The sequence below is a fragment of the Mus caroli genome, unplaced genomic scaffold, assembly GCF_978045245.1.
Source record: "Mus caroli unplaced genomic scaffold, Mus_caroli_1 scaffold_7, whole genome shotgun sequence".
In the NCBI taxonomy this organism is placed as follows: Eukaryota; Metazoa; Chordata; class Mammalia; order Rodentia; family Muridae; genus Mus; species Mus caroli.
The window spans coordinates 120,118,860-120,133,756 of NW_028227262.1; the positions used below are offsets into that span (position 1 = coordinate 120,118,860).

A 14,897-nucleotide genomic window follows, 5' to 3' on the forward strand; every position below is an offset into this window, starting at 1 on the left:
AATTTAAACTCTGGGTGGTTCCAGTCACAGTGGCGCATGTCTGCATTGGGGCAACTGAGGCCTAAACTCAGCAGTAGGCCATAAGGTAAACGGGACTCCAAAAAGATTCCGCTCCATTCAGATCCTGTCTTCCCTGACAAGGAGCCCCTTAGCCAAAAACTGCCCTGAGCCAGAGACCTGTTTCTGGAGGAAGGAAAGGGTAGTGCTCATTCAGTGAACAGAACTCCAGCTATTCCAAGAACGAAGGGTCCCCTAGGCTCCTGTGCACTGTCACGGGCAAAAGGGAAGTGAGGCCCCACTCTGATGCTTAAAATTAATCTCAGTTCCCCCTGCTCATTCGGGGGGGGGGCAACAGGGTGCAGAAAGACTCCATAGTCCTAGGAGGGCATCAGGAGGTCCAGTGACTCCCCCACCGGTGGTATGACGCTGTCACAGATGAGCTTGTGATAAGAAGTACCTTTGTTGGCTTTGGGCAAAGCCATGGTCCGAGTAAAGGCACAGAGAGAGTTAGAGGAAGCTGTGCCACTAGAGGGAACCGAAAGAAACCCAGTGTAAATGACAGTGACTTAAGGAGAAGCTAAACACACTCCAGTCATCTGAGGCCAGCCCACTTTAGACAGGGCCTGAGAAATGCCAGCTGCCATTGTTGCCCAACCCCATTTTCTCCGGCCTGGGCTTTGCAGGTTCTCTGGACTGGCCTGTTTGTCTGGGAACTTGCGAGTGTGACATCAGGCTGTGAGTCCAATGGGGCATCAAATCCCAGGAATTGTGAGACATGACACGCCTCCTGTGCTGGAGCCAGCTTTCCATCCCTGAAGTGAGATGGTCCCATCCCTGTCACACATGGATGATGTCAGATGCTCACTAAAGCCCCTGCCAGGATAGAAGGATAAAGAAATCTCTTCCTCCCAGACTCCCTGTGCTGGGATGAAGTTTCCAGTCTGTAGGGCGAGACAATGAGGCTCAACACCTATCAGGTAGCAGGACTGGGTGAGCTTTGAGGGACACCACACAGGCAGCTTTGCCTGAATTCAGTGGAGAACCACAGCAGAGGTAGATGTGACTCTCTGGCTTGGAATGTTCCAGTTGTTTTATGACCTGTGCTGTGGACACTGCAGCTAGCTTCCTCTCTGTTTCTATGAACTGCTGCTTCCTCAGCTTCTGAGGTATGATGTGGAAGTCCCCCACTCAGCTATAACGGTCACATGGGCGCCTTGGACCTCCGGTCCTCACCTTTGCCCACCCACACTCAGTCTCTCTTCCCACAACCTGGGGCTGAGGAAGCTGAGCAGACACCCCCGCCACCAGGGGCACCAGCTCTCTGCTTCTTTGTCTCACTAAAAAAAGAAAAGCTACTTCCCTTTCTCTTGCTGGTCACCTCTCCTTTCCGTGATGTCCTGAGTGGACTCCATTTCGACTTTACTCCTTTGTTTGGGCCTTGCTCAAGCTGGCCCTAAACCTTCAGAAATGCCCCCACCACCCCAGCCCAAACTCCAGCATTTCCTGACATCTTGTATCTCCCTATTTAAACCCCAGACCCAGGGGTCTCACTAGGGCTTGCCTTTCTCATTATTTCCTTTAAACAGCTGAGGTCCAGATGTCTCACTTTCCTGTGCGATTTGTCTCCTGTCACCCTTCCTTGAGTCTGCCTCGGTGTTAGCACCCTCTCCACCTTTGGCCTGGTTAGAAAGGCGCTCAGACTCTACTGGGTTAGATGGCCACACCTCCCACAGTCCCTGAATTTGGGTTTAGAATCTGCTAAACTCAGCATAAACATTACCCCCAAACAACTTCCCTCCCCATTGCTGGACTCTGTCACTAAAGGGCCAGGGCCTCCCTGTTGCCACCAGTCCTACACTGTGGCTCACAGGACAGGCATTTGGCATGGAGGAAAAGGAAAAAGAAGCCTGGCTGTAAACTTTGGACTTTTGGGATTCTGGCAGTGTTCGTGGGTTGTCCCCACAGGAACCAGCTGAGGATCTCCTCAGAGTGAAAAAAAGCAGAGAACCTGGGAGCTAAAGTCCCCATGGGGAGGCGAATGGGAGCGTAACCCAGAGAAGCCAGGTAAAGTTATTTTTAATATTTTTAACTTTCCTCCTCTTCTTCTTCATCCACTTCCTCCTCCTCTTCCTTCTTTCCTTTTTTGAGACAGAGTCGCATGCAGCCAAACCTTGGCTTTGATTATTTAGCCTTTATCTCCCAAATGCTGGGAATACAAGTATATACCATATTGCCTGGCTTAAATTTCCTCAAATTTTATTTTTAGAGATAAGGCTGCAGTAGCTCAGTTGGCATGTTTGTCCAACTTGCATTAAGGCCTGGTTTTACTCCCCAGAGCCAGGTATGGTGGTGCCTATCTACGATCTCAGCACCCAGAAACAGGTATGTTTGAGGTCAGCACACATGAAACTGTCTCTATAGGTTATTTTTAGTTTACTTACAGTTAAATTCAATTACATACGGGTGCGCATGTGTCTGTGTGTGTTTGTGTCTGTGTGTCTGTGTCTGTGTGTGTCTGAGTGTCTGTGTGTCTGTGTGTGTTTGTGTCTGTGTGTTTGTGTGTGTGTGTGTGTGTGTGTGTGTGTGTGTGTGTGTAAAAGGCTCAGTTCTGTAAAGACACTGTTCCCTTCACTGCTGACCATTGCTTTGAGAACAGCCAAGCCCATGTTCCCTGACACACTCTTTTTACTTCCCTGGTTTCTCAAGGATCTCTTTCTAGGTAAGGCAGCTCACTTGCTTGCTTGCCTCAACATCTCAAGGGCATGAAGCCACCTCTGAGGCACACACAATATTAGGGTCTAGCTGTGGGAAAGGAAGCTGCAGCAGCTGTCTCCCTCTCCCTCCCCCTCTCCCTCTCCCTCCTCCTCCCCCCTCTCCCTTTCCTTCTCTCTCTACACACATATATGTATATATGTATATATACACACATATACATATATACACATATACATACATATATACATGTATACATATATGTGTGTGACACACATTATGCATACATACATATATACATATACATGGCTGAGGGAAGGGAATGGAAAGCAAAAATTGGGGACATCTCAGGGATCTCAGTGGTAGCCTGTTCTGGGTTGAGATTAAAGGCATGCACCACTGCTTGGATTATTTTTTATTGTTTTTAGACAGGGTTTCTCTGCATAGCCTTGGCTATCCTGAAACTTACTATTGTAGACCTTACTGGGCTTGAACTTACCAAGGTCTACCTGCCTCTGCCTCCTGAGTGCTAGGATTAAAGGTGTGCACCCAGCTAGAATAATTTTTAACTTTACTTACTATTATTGTTGTGTGTAGAGTGTGTGGATGTGTGTGGATGTGTCTATGAGTGTGGTGTATATGTGAGTGTGTGTGAATGTGGGTGTGAGTGTATGTGAGTGTGTATATGGGTGTGTGAGTGTATGTTTATGTGGGTGTGAGTGTATATATGTAAATATGTGAGTGAGGGTGTGAGTGTGTATGAGTGTGTGTGTGAGTGAGTGTATGTGGGTAAGTGTGAGTGTGTGTGTATTTAGTACGTACACGGGGAACTGCAGGTGTGCTGAGATGCTCTTGTAGTCAGAGGACATCTTTCAGGATCTAGCAGCACGAATTCTAGGCATCACACTCAGGTTGTGAGGCTCGCTCTCTCCACAAGTGTGTGCTGGGATTTCTTGCTCAGGCCCTCATGCTTGTGAAGTGAGTACTGTTACCCACTGATGTCTTTCTATATACCCCACCCTGCTTCTTACAGTGTTAGGGCCTGGCACTTGCTAGATGCCCCTGAGCTAAATCTCCCCCCACCCCTGTGCACTCATTACTGTCTTTGATGACTTACTGCTTGTAGAAATGTTACCCAGACATCTGTCTTTATCTTCAAAAGTCAAGATCTCTTCTCTTAGAACATACCTCTGCACCTAAGTGTTCCCCTCTTTTGCAGTATTGGGGATCAAACCCAGGGCCTTTGTGCATGATAGACAAACCTATACCACTGAGCTAAACTTTCTGTATGCAAAACGTTCCCTTCTATAGTTGTGTTAAGGAAGGACCCTCTAATGACTTCAACTTAACTAATTAAGCATGCAGTGGCCCTCTCTCCTGTAGCACTGGAGGGTAGAATTTCGATAGATGAATTTGGGAAAAGGGGACACAAATCAACCTATGAGCATTTCACACATCCTGCTATCACTAAACCTGAGGCCATTATTTCATTCTCATGCACAGAGCAGGGGTCTGCTTGCTCTTCACCTGAAGGTGCAGAGACTCTGAAAGAGGAGGTGGCAGCAACTGGGAAATGAAACACAGGGATCTAAAGCCAATGCACAACAGCCAATGGCACATCAGTGTCTTCTGTCACTGCAGTCCAGTGATGCTAGATGCTTGGCCTTAGCTTTTGTTCAATCTTTCTGCATCCCAGAGCTCCCATTTGTAAAGTGGACTTGATACACTGTCAGCAACAAAGCACACTGCTTGGAATGAAGACCAGCAGGCCCAGTGTCTTGCACTCAGGGTATATGACAGGAATAAACACAACAGCAGCCATTCCATAGGGCAGGTCCCACATTCTGTTGGTTCTCAGCTGCTTTAGTGACCACTCTTCCGGGCTGTCTTAATCAGTGTTCTATTGCTTGCTGTAAAGAGACACCATGACCATGGCAACTCATATAAAGGAAAATGTTTCACTGAGACTGGCTTACAGTTAAGGGGTTTAGTCTATTGTCATCATAGCAGAAGGAATGGCAGAATGCAGGCAAGCAGGCATGGTGGTGGAGGGGTAGTTGAGAGTTCTACATCTTGATCAGTAGGCAGTAGGAAGGGCTTGAGCCTGGCTTGAGCATCTAAGACCTCAAAGCCCCACCTACAGTGACACATTTCTTCCAAAAAGGCCACACCTACTCCAACAAGGCTATACCTTCTAATAGTGCCACTCCCAGTAGGCCTATGGGGCCTATTCAAACCATTATGCTGGCTATATCCCCAGAGCAGATGGCACACAGGGGGCATGAAGATCCCTACACTCTAACAGCCTTGAGCCTCCTGATCCCCAGAAGAGGCTACCACTGAGATCCCTGAGATGTCCCCAATTTTTGCTTTCCATTCCCTTCCCTCAGCCATGTATATGTATATATGTATGTATGCATAATGTGTGTCACACACATATATGTATACATGTATATATATGTATGTATATGTGTATATATGTATATGTGTGTATATATACATATATACATATATGTGTGTAGAGAGAGAAGGAAAGGGAGAGGGGGGAGGAGGAGGGAGAGGGAGAGGGGGAGGGAGAGGGAGACAGCTGCTGCAGCTTCCTTTCCCACAGCTAGACCCTAATATTGTGTGTGCCTCAGAGGTGGCTTCATGCCCTTGAGATGTTGAGGCAAGCAAGCAAGTGAGCTGCCTTACCTAGAAAGAGATCCTTGAGAAACCAGGGAAGTAAAAAGAGTGTGTCAGGGAACATGGGCTTGGCTGTTCTCAAAGCAATGGTCAGCAGTGAAGGGAACAGTGTCTTTACAGAACTGAGCCTTTTACACACACACACACACACACACACACACACACACACACACACACACAAACACACAGACACAAACACACACAGACACACAGACACTCAGACACACACAGACACAGACACACAGACACAAACACACACAGACACATGCGCACCCGTATGTAATTGAATTTAACTGTAAGTAAACTAAAAATAACCTATAGAGACAGTTTCATGTGTGCTGACCTCAAACATACCTGTTTCTGGGTGCTGAGATCGTAGATAGGCACCACCATACCTGGCTCTGGGGAGTAAAACCAGGCCTTAATGCAAGTTGGACAAACATGCCAACTGAGCTACTGCAGCCTTATCTCTAAAAATAAAATTTGAGGAAATTTAAGCCAGGCAATATGGTATATACTTGTATTCCCAGCATTTGGGAGATAAAGGCTAAATAATCAAAGCCAAGGTTTGGCTGCATGCGACTCTGTCTCAAAAAAGGAAAGAAGGAAGAGGAGGAGGAAGTGGATGAAGAAGAAGAGGAGGAAAGTTAAAAATATTAAAAATAACTTTACCTGGCTTCTCTGGGTTACGCTCCCATTCGCCTCCCCATGGCTCCCTGTGGATCTTGGCTGCTCAGCTTTAGCTAAGCTGAGGTCTTAGAAAGACATGGGTGTCATTGAACAGAGGGTAGCTTTGTGAAGGGGACATCCACAAAGGCCTGACCTGGGAAACAAAAGGCATTTGGAAGATGCCACCAGTGGTGAGCCAGCCCTCCTGCAGGAAGGCTGCCCTCAGGAGTTGGGGTACAACCAGGTGTGGGCAGAGAAAAGAAACCCTACTTCTCTTCTTTTGAGTTCCTAACTATAGCAGATGTCTCTTGCCAGGCCTCGAACCCACAGAGCGTCTGGTCATGTAGGCCGCGTGACTACCTGTTTTGAGTAAGAATAAGGCAGGAAAGGTCATAGGATGACACAGGGAAGGGTGGTAGATAGAGAGAAGCTGAAGCCACTCGGGCAGAAGCCTTTAGGACCCAAGGTTACCCCAAGCTTCACCCTACGAACAGCCAAATATGCCAGCCTTTTGCAGGTTGGGATTTCCTGATTGGATGATAAGGTTGTGAGTGGATGAAAAGCCGCCGATTCTTGAAGGCTGTAAGAACCAGGTGAGTGGTTTCCCAGGATTCCCAGTCTTTCAGGTCACTAGGGATACTTTTCTGAGGACTCACTTCTGGGCCTCATATATATTGTAGACATGAGAAGGGATCAGGGCGGAATGGGGACCAGGGTGGCTTGTGTTGGGTTGTTTTTTGGTTGCTATGACCAAATATGTGTTCAGGTTCAGGGCACAGTCGGTCAGGGTGGGGAAGGTATAGCGGCAAGAGTTTTAAGCGACTGAGACCTCACTGCATCTACAGGTGAGAAGGCAGAGAGAATGCACCCCTCATTGCCCTTTTTATTTAGTCCAAGAACCCAGCACATGGGACAGTTCTTCCCTCCTTAGCTAAGCCTTTCTGGAAACACCGCCATACACACATCTGGAGGTATGCTTCATGGCGATTCTAAATCCAGCCAAGTTAACAATAAAGATGGGCCACCGCAGTACCCCTGCCAGGCACTGAGAAACCTGCAGGCCCTTCCTGGATACCTCCCCAAGGGATGGGTCGCTGAGAACTGCTGTCTCCATCTGGGCTACTCAGGGACACAGGCTGAATTTCTGGGACACAGCTGGGTGTCAGTTCCTCAGGAGATGGGAGAGACAGCTGTATGCAGAACTATTGGCCTGTGGTTAGTGTAGCATGCACAACGTGCAAGGCAGTTGCTGAATGCCTCCGTGCACGCCCCCTGCTGGGAGGAGCAGAGAGTGACCACAAGTATTTTCAGGCTGCCTCGGAGACAGAGCTGGTGGGCAGCTGGTCCGACTAAGACGTGTCTCCTGCCCCTGGCAGGACAGAGGTGGGTGTGGCACAGCTATAGGCACCTGCACAGGTCTGCAGGTGTGCTCTCTCTCCATCACACCACCACAGGCCTTGGTCTGCTGGTAAGTCACACCTCTAGACCTACCTTCAAGGGTCAGAAACTGAGGTCTGAGGGACAACCCTCTAACTGGGAGGGAGGCTGAGGGACAAAATGGGAGGCAGAAGGCCTATGTCTGGTCTCCTCAGGAGTCTCTGAGACATTGTGCCTCTTCCTCTACCTTGAACCAGACTTAACAGGTAGCAACTTTGGTTACAAGGTTTAGGATTCCAGGAAGTCAAGCCTGGCTGAAATGAGGGGTGGGGGCCTAGATTAAAGGACAGAGCTCTGATGAGTAAAGAAGTCAAGAGCCTCCCACCGTCCCTTAATCTCAGTGTTCCTTCCATTCAGACCCTGTGGTCTTGCCCTTTATTCCGTGGCCTGTCTTAGAAGGCCCCAGCTCAGATCCTGAATTCTATGATCCTCAGTAAGGGGGGAGCTCTACTGGGATAACCCGGTGGGTGTAAGACCCTAGATGGACAGATCAGGGGTCCTTTCTGGTAGGTGTTCCAGGGAAGGATAGCAGGCAGTAGTGGTGGTCACCAGGGGACCCTGAGAGCAGCCAAGTCAGATGTCAACACACATGTTCCTAAGGGCATTGGCAGTGTCCTGACTCCTACAGTCAGGGTGATTCCATGAGTATGAGGCCCTCCCCGTCTCGTCAAAGCTCCAGCTCCTGCATCACTACTGTGAGCATCTCGGTGTCTCAGTTCTATTTCCTGGGGACCTTTGGCCCAAGGCTGTCCTTCCTTAGGCATATCCTGTAGACAGCCTGCCTAGTGGAGACAAGAAGGCGATACAGTACACTGCTCTAGGGAAATCATTGAGAGAATAACTAACGTGCTTGGGTCTTAAATGTGACCCAACGCAGGTATGTTGTAGGCTTGGTCTCCAGGTAATGGTGTGAAGAGGTGCCAGAAACTTCAAGGGCAAGGCCTGAGTTGGAGGAAGTATTAATTGATGGTGTCTTCTAATGAGCATATCATTAATTGCTGGTATCCTCTAATGAGCATATCCAGACCACAGTTCCTTCCACTCTCCAGCATGGTGGTGCACGGCTAAGATCCCGCACTCGGGAGGCAGAGGCAGCTGGCTTGAGGAAAGTGAGAGTCTAGCCCTGTCTCCACAGTGAGGTGAGCCCACCAAGAAAGTGAAAACATCCCGTTAGATGGGGAAAGGACGAGGCTTTCTCTGCTTCCTGTCAGCACTGGACTAGAAGTCTCAGTTAATACAGCAAGACGAGGAAAAGACAGAAAACATTCAGGAAAAGATAAAACAGTCCCCGTCTGCAGATAATGCAACTGTCTATGTATTAAATGTGAAACTCGAGCCGGGCATGGTGGTGCACACCTTTAATCCCAGCACTCGGGAGGCAGAGGCAGGCAGATTTCTGAGTTCGAGGTCAGCCTGGTCTACAAAGTGAGTGCCAGGACAGCCAGGGCTACACAGAGAAACCCTGTCTCAAAAACCAAAAAAAAAAAAAAAAAAAAAAAAAAAGTGAAACTCTTTTTAAAAACTAGAATTATAACTGCTGATGAGGTAGGATAGAAAGGCCAGGAAAATCATGTGGAAATGAGAAGGGGCAAGAAGATTCCCACCCTGAATCCAGCTGAAGTCTTTGCCAGCAGCAGGGGAAAATTCCAACACAATTAGCAGCTACTTGAGACTGTCTCCCTCCCCAGCCACGAGCCTACCATTTTCTAGGAATCTTACCAAAACCTCCCATTTACAAGGAAAGGATGTGTCTAAAACCCCTTAAATACCTCCCCCCACCCCGTGGCTTCTGGCTACCTTATCAGGTCACAAGCCATCTCATGTGTCTTTTATTCTGTGAGGGGAAGATGGTTTAGCCACCTTTTGAAATGTGGCTTGAGAGTCAATTAATAACCTATATGGCCAGTGCTAAGACAAATAACTACTTATGTTTTTTTTTGGAAAAGCCTGTTAAACCGTATTGAACATGTCTCTCCTCAGGTCTGACTTCTGGGGCCCCAATCAGTCATCCAGGGTAGGGATGAGAGGAACCACTGAATTCAGGATTCCCCACCTCATCCTTGAACTTAGGGGCAATAGGAGGGAAGGCCCCTAACATGTCCATCCAGGAAGGGGCAGACAGAGATAGCAAAGACCTTTGGGAGTTCACCCAGCACAGTGCCAGAGTCCCCAACAGAGGGGGGTTAAGTTGTGTTGGGGAGCTGGAGAGAGTCACAGAGACAAAGCTACCGACTCTTGAGAATTTTAGTAATGTATTCAAGTTGCCTTATTTATTTATTTATTTATTATATGTATATAATAAGTACACTGTACTTACATATAATACTGTCAGTGTCTGAAGACAGTGCTCTTAACCGCTGAGCCATCTCTCCAGTCCCTGCTTTATTGTTAAAATATAAACTACTAGCCGGGCGTGGTGGCGCACGCCTTTAATCCCAGCACTCGGGAGGCAGAGGCAGGCGGATTTCTGAGTTCGAGGCCAGCCTGGTCTACAAAGTGAGTTCCAGGACAGCCAGGGCTATACAGAGAAACCCTGTCTCGAAAAAACAAAACAAAACAAAACAAAACAAAACAAAACAAAACAAAACAGAACTGCTAGCTGAATATGGCCTTTAACTTAGTCATAATTGCAGTGAAGAATACAGATTCTAGATGTGTTAGCCTATTACAGGCACTCCATAGCACCACACGGTCACCTGGTGGCATAGCCCAGATACACAACATATCCACCAACACCAGAAGTTCCACTGAATCACTCAGGAGGCATTGGGGAGTCTGAGAGTGGGGCCTGAGGGCCAAGAATGAGAGAGTGAAGGGAAGACACTCAGCAGACAGCCGCATTCCCGCCCCAGTCCCGTCCTGTAACCACTTAGCAGCTAAGAGATTTAAATTCCAGTGAGTCTCCAGTGGCCAGTCAAAAGAGACTGGGAAGTTAGTGAGATGAACCAAGTCTGACACCCGAGTTTAATCCCAGGACCCATGTGATGGAAGGAGAGGACTGATTTCTAAAAGTTCTCTGATGTCCACGTGTGTGACATGGTGCATACATGTCCCCACCAATAAATGAATAACTATTTAAAAAGAGGAGCAAGTGGACTGGAGAGATGGCTCAGCGGTTAAGAGCACTGACTGCTCTTCTAGAGGGGCTGAGTTCAAATCCCAGCAACCACATGGTGGCTCACAATCATCTGTAATGGGATCTGATGCTCTCTTCTGGTGTGTCTGAAGACAGCTACAGTGTACTTACATATATAAAATATAAGTAAATAAATCTTTTTTAAAAAAGAGAGGGAGAGGGAGAGGGGGAGGGGGGAGGGGGAGGGGGAGGGAAACAGACCTGCCTGGCCTCCTGGGCTGGTGAAGCTCTCTTCTTTGGTTTTAGAATAGAAGGCTTGGAGATCATTGCCAACTCTAAAATATGCCCAGCCACCAGGGTTGGCTACAATGTGAACTTCAGCAAAACTACATTGCTCTCTCACAAAAGCAAGCAAAACAAAACAAAAGCCCCCCAAAACAAACAAACACAAGCACATTTCTAAGATCCCAGCAGGTTGTAGGTGCTAGAGAAGTGCAGTCCTAACTGTATTGTCCTGTGTGCAGTGACCTGTCAGGAGCTCAGACTTTCTGATGCTTGACACCGCCCCTGGAGTTCAAGAGAGTGGACCCGAAGCCTGCACTGCTTCAGAAAAGCGGGAAGCTCAGCCGTGGGGGGAGCGCAGCCATAAAGAGAAAGCTCTGTGATGAACTCCAGCTGACAGGCCTTTAGTTCCCCAGCCGTTTCTGCTGGATGTGTCTGGGTTGATGACGCATGCGCGGGCGTCCTCTCTGCTCTCATTTGTGCTTCGAAGCCTCACCCCAGGGGACACTCTGTTCTGCCCCAGACCCTTCCTCTCAGGAACTCCAGCTGATAGCCTCAACAAGACTTCCCCACCTCCACCTCCACCTCCCCCATCCCCACCCCCACCTCCGCTGATCTCTTCTATTGATAAGTCTATCTACTTACTTAAACTTACTCATTCAAAATGAACAAACAACCAAAAAAAAAAAGGCCACTCTAGACCATTTTCCAGACTGCACAGCACAAAATTGGCATAGTAGGTAGTCGCTCCAAGATGCCATTTCTTATAAAAAAATGAAAGAGGACTTACAGGATGATGGAAAGGCTGGTGGTGCAGGGAGTGATGGAGCTCATGATACCCAGTGTCCTGTGTATCAACTGCTGAGATAACAAGGGAACTGCATCTTGTGTTCCTGCAACCCTGTAGTGATGGAGTCAACATTAGAGACTTTGGGATCTCTGTGCACTTTCTTTTCTGGTTTTTCTTGTTTACGAAGACTGTTCATTGATCAAGGTCACTGCCATCTCCATGGGCTTTTGCTAGAATGTAAAACTTCCTCTGTATATGAGACCACAGGGGGAGACAAGAAAACAGGGACAGGTGCAAGAATCCAAGCAATGAAGAGATTTACCTGAGACCTGCATAAGGGGAAAAAATAAAATATACCTATAAAACAAGGTATAAATAATAAACTTTTTTAAAAAAGACAAGAGTTCTAAAAAGGCAATAAAGTCTTCATAATTAACTAACTTCTGGCTGCATTTGTCCCTAAAGGGATTAAATCAATAGATCAGAAGTGCCCTTTAAGGTCACATGAACGTTTTAAGGTCTGGATGTCATACATGTTATATTGGGAAGTTGTAGTGTGTTGTTGGAGCTCTCTGGGATGTTGGCTGTGGAAACAGGGTTATGTCGCTCCCCCCAATGCCTGGTTTCCAACCTAAGCATGTCAAGTGACTCTCCAGGGCCCTTGTCTGGGATGGGCTGCTCCACCTGTAAGTTGACCGGGAAGAAAGAGAAAGCAAAACAGGCCAGAGTTAGAACACTGTGCCTGGGGCAACCCATTTCCAACAGTTTCCTTCCCACGGTTTGTCCCAGGGCATAAAGGTGCCACCAAGGCAAGCTTGATCAGGAACTGCAGACGACTGCCTTAGCCTCCCCAGAGGTTTCTGCTGAGTGTTTGTATGCCTCTGATTGGGTGATGTTTCTGCTTGTCATTTGTTCTCATACTTGGAAGTTTCATCCTTGGGGACATTCTGCTTGCTTGGGGCTCTCTTGAGAACTCCAGCTTGCTGCCTCTGCAGGGTTTGCCTGGGACATTTCTGCCAGATGATTTGAGTACCTGGTTTGATATTTTGTTCTTCCTATGTCATGTATTAATACACTTAATACACTTACTTATTCAAAACCAAAAGATGCTATTGTAGATCATTCTCAGAATGAGGCATTGATACCAACCAGGGGATGAGTGCTTATTCATTCTGCCCTGCGGCCCTGCAGAGATGCTCTGTGCGACTAGATGATCAGTGGCTGCTCTCTACCTCAACCTGTCCGGCTCACCATCCTTCTCTCTTTCACTCCTTGTATCAGAGATTCTATTTCCTGGGATCACATGCCAAAATAATTTTGCTTGTAGGTCTTTGTCTTAGTCTCTGCTCTCAGGGGACTCAGGATAAAACAATCCTTGCAACCACGCTGACAAATTTTTAATTATTTAAAAACAGGCACAAAACACAGCCTTGGTTGGCTTAGAAATTGCTGTGGGGACCAGGCTGCCTGAAACTCAAGAGATGCAACTACCTCTGCCTTCCAAGTCCTGGGATTAAAGATGCATGTCACCAGCCTGATTTAACAGACTACTTTTATATTCCCATTTCACAGAGGAGGAACCTGAGATGAGGAGTTTCAGCATCTACCAAGACCACTTGAAAGGTAAGGAGTAAGCCCACCAGGCACAGGGGTTCTTCTGTGAGGAAGGGGGCAGGGATGGAGTGCTAGGGACCTGACACTGAGCTCTGACCCTGTGCCTTACACGCAATAGGACTTTGAACAGCTTACTCAGGATATCTCAGGTGGTTCATGGGTGACAGAGGGGCAGAGGCACCCACAATGCATGATTGGAATACAGATTAGAGACCATGAGAAAAGTGGAACAGGCCAGGAATCATAAGATGCTTGCCCCTTCCAGGTATGTATGTATGCATGCATGTATGTGCTGGCTGGTTTTGTGTGTCAACTTGACACAGGATGGAGTTGTCACAGAGAAAGGCACCTCAGCTGAGGAAATGCCTCCATGAGATCCAGCTGTAAGGCATTTTTCTCAACTAGCGATCAAGGGGAAGGGCCCCTTGTGGATGGTGCCATCCCTGGGCTGGGAGTTTTAGGTTCTGTAAGAAAGCAGGCTGAGCAAGCCAGGGGAAGCAAGCCAGTAAAGAATATCCCTCCATGGCCTCTGCATCAGCTCCTGCTTCCTGACCTGCTTGAGTTCCAGTCCTGACTTCCTTTGGTGATAAACAGCAGTGTGGAAGTGTAAGCTGAATAAACCCTTTTCTCCCCAACTTGATTCTTGGTCATGATGTTTGTGCAGGAATAGAAACCCTAAGACAGTGTGTGTGTGTGTGTGTGTGTGTGTGTGTGTGTGTGTGTGTGTATGTGTGTGTGTGTGTGTGTGTGTGTGTGTGTGTGTGTGTATGTATGTATTTGTGACAGAGTTCCTCTGTGTAGCCCTGGTTGTCTTGGAACTCAGTTTGTAGACCAGGCTGACCTCAAACTCACAGAGATCTGGTAGCCTCTGCCTCCAGAGTGCTGGAATTAAAGGTTTGCACCACCATGGCCTTGCTAGGATTAATATTTTCAATCCACACGAATAGTTTCTGAGGAAGGCAATTAGAGGTTAGGGCCAAAGATGAGAAGTTGGCTACTGTGGGCTGGTGGGATGGCTCAGCAGAGTAAATGGCTTCCAGTGAAAAGGGTGATGACCTAAGTTAAGTCTGCAGAGGAGGGAGAATCCTGGAATCACCCTCTTAGGTCCACATACATGCTGTGGTGCTGAGGCATGCACAGGCCCAAACACCCCCCCCAACCTGCTCCCCCAACACTAATAAATACAAGAGACAGAAATCAGCCACTGAAAGCGACGCCTCTTGTCTGAGATCACACAGAATTAAGCAATAGGCCAGACTCCGTCTAAGGCCTGGCAACCTTGTTCCTGACCAGTTTGCCATCCTAACCTGCTTTGCAAGAGGCTCCCAGGAGACAGAAACAATGTTCCTGCTGGAGATGTGGCTCAGTTGAAAGAGTCCTTGCATGCATGAAGCCCTGGGTTCCATCTGGAACCCTGAATATAATCTTCATGGTTTTAAGTTCCTGTAACCTCAGCACTCAGGAGGCAGAGAATCAGAAGCCCAAGTTCGCCCTTGGCTACATATGGAGTTTGAGGTCAGCCTGGACTAGAGACTTGTCTCCAGGATCTTCTCTTCTCTTCTCTTCTCTTCTCTTCTCTTCTCTTCTCTTCTCTTCTCTTCTCTTCTCTTCTCTTCTCTTCTCTTCTCTTCT

At 47.8% G+C, this 14,897-nt stretch overlaps 1 long non-coding RNA gene across 1 annotated transcript; it reads left to right on the forward strand.

Moving 5' to 3' along the window:
* The first annotated feature begins 1,904 nt into the window (after window positions 1–1,904).
* Window positions 1,905–13,515, forward strand: LOC147004020 (uncharacterized). The gene is made up of 3 exons (XR_015047528.1): window positions 1,905–2,064; window positions 6,584–6,659; window positions 13,224–13,515. It is a non-coding gene; the product is annotated as an uncharacterized LOC147004020 (long non-coding RNA).
* Window positions 13,516–14,897: the final 1,382 nt, after the last annotated feature.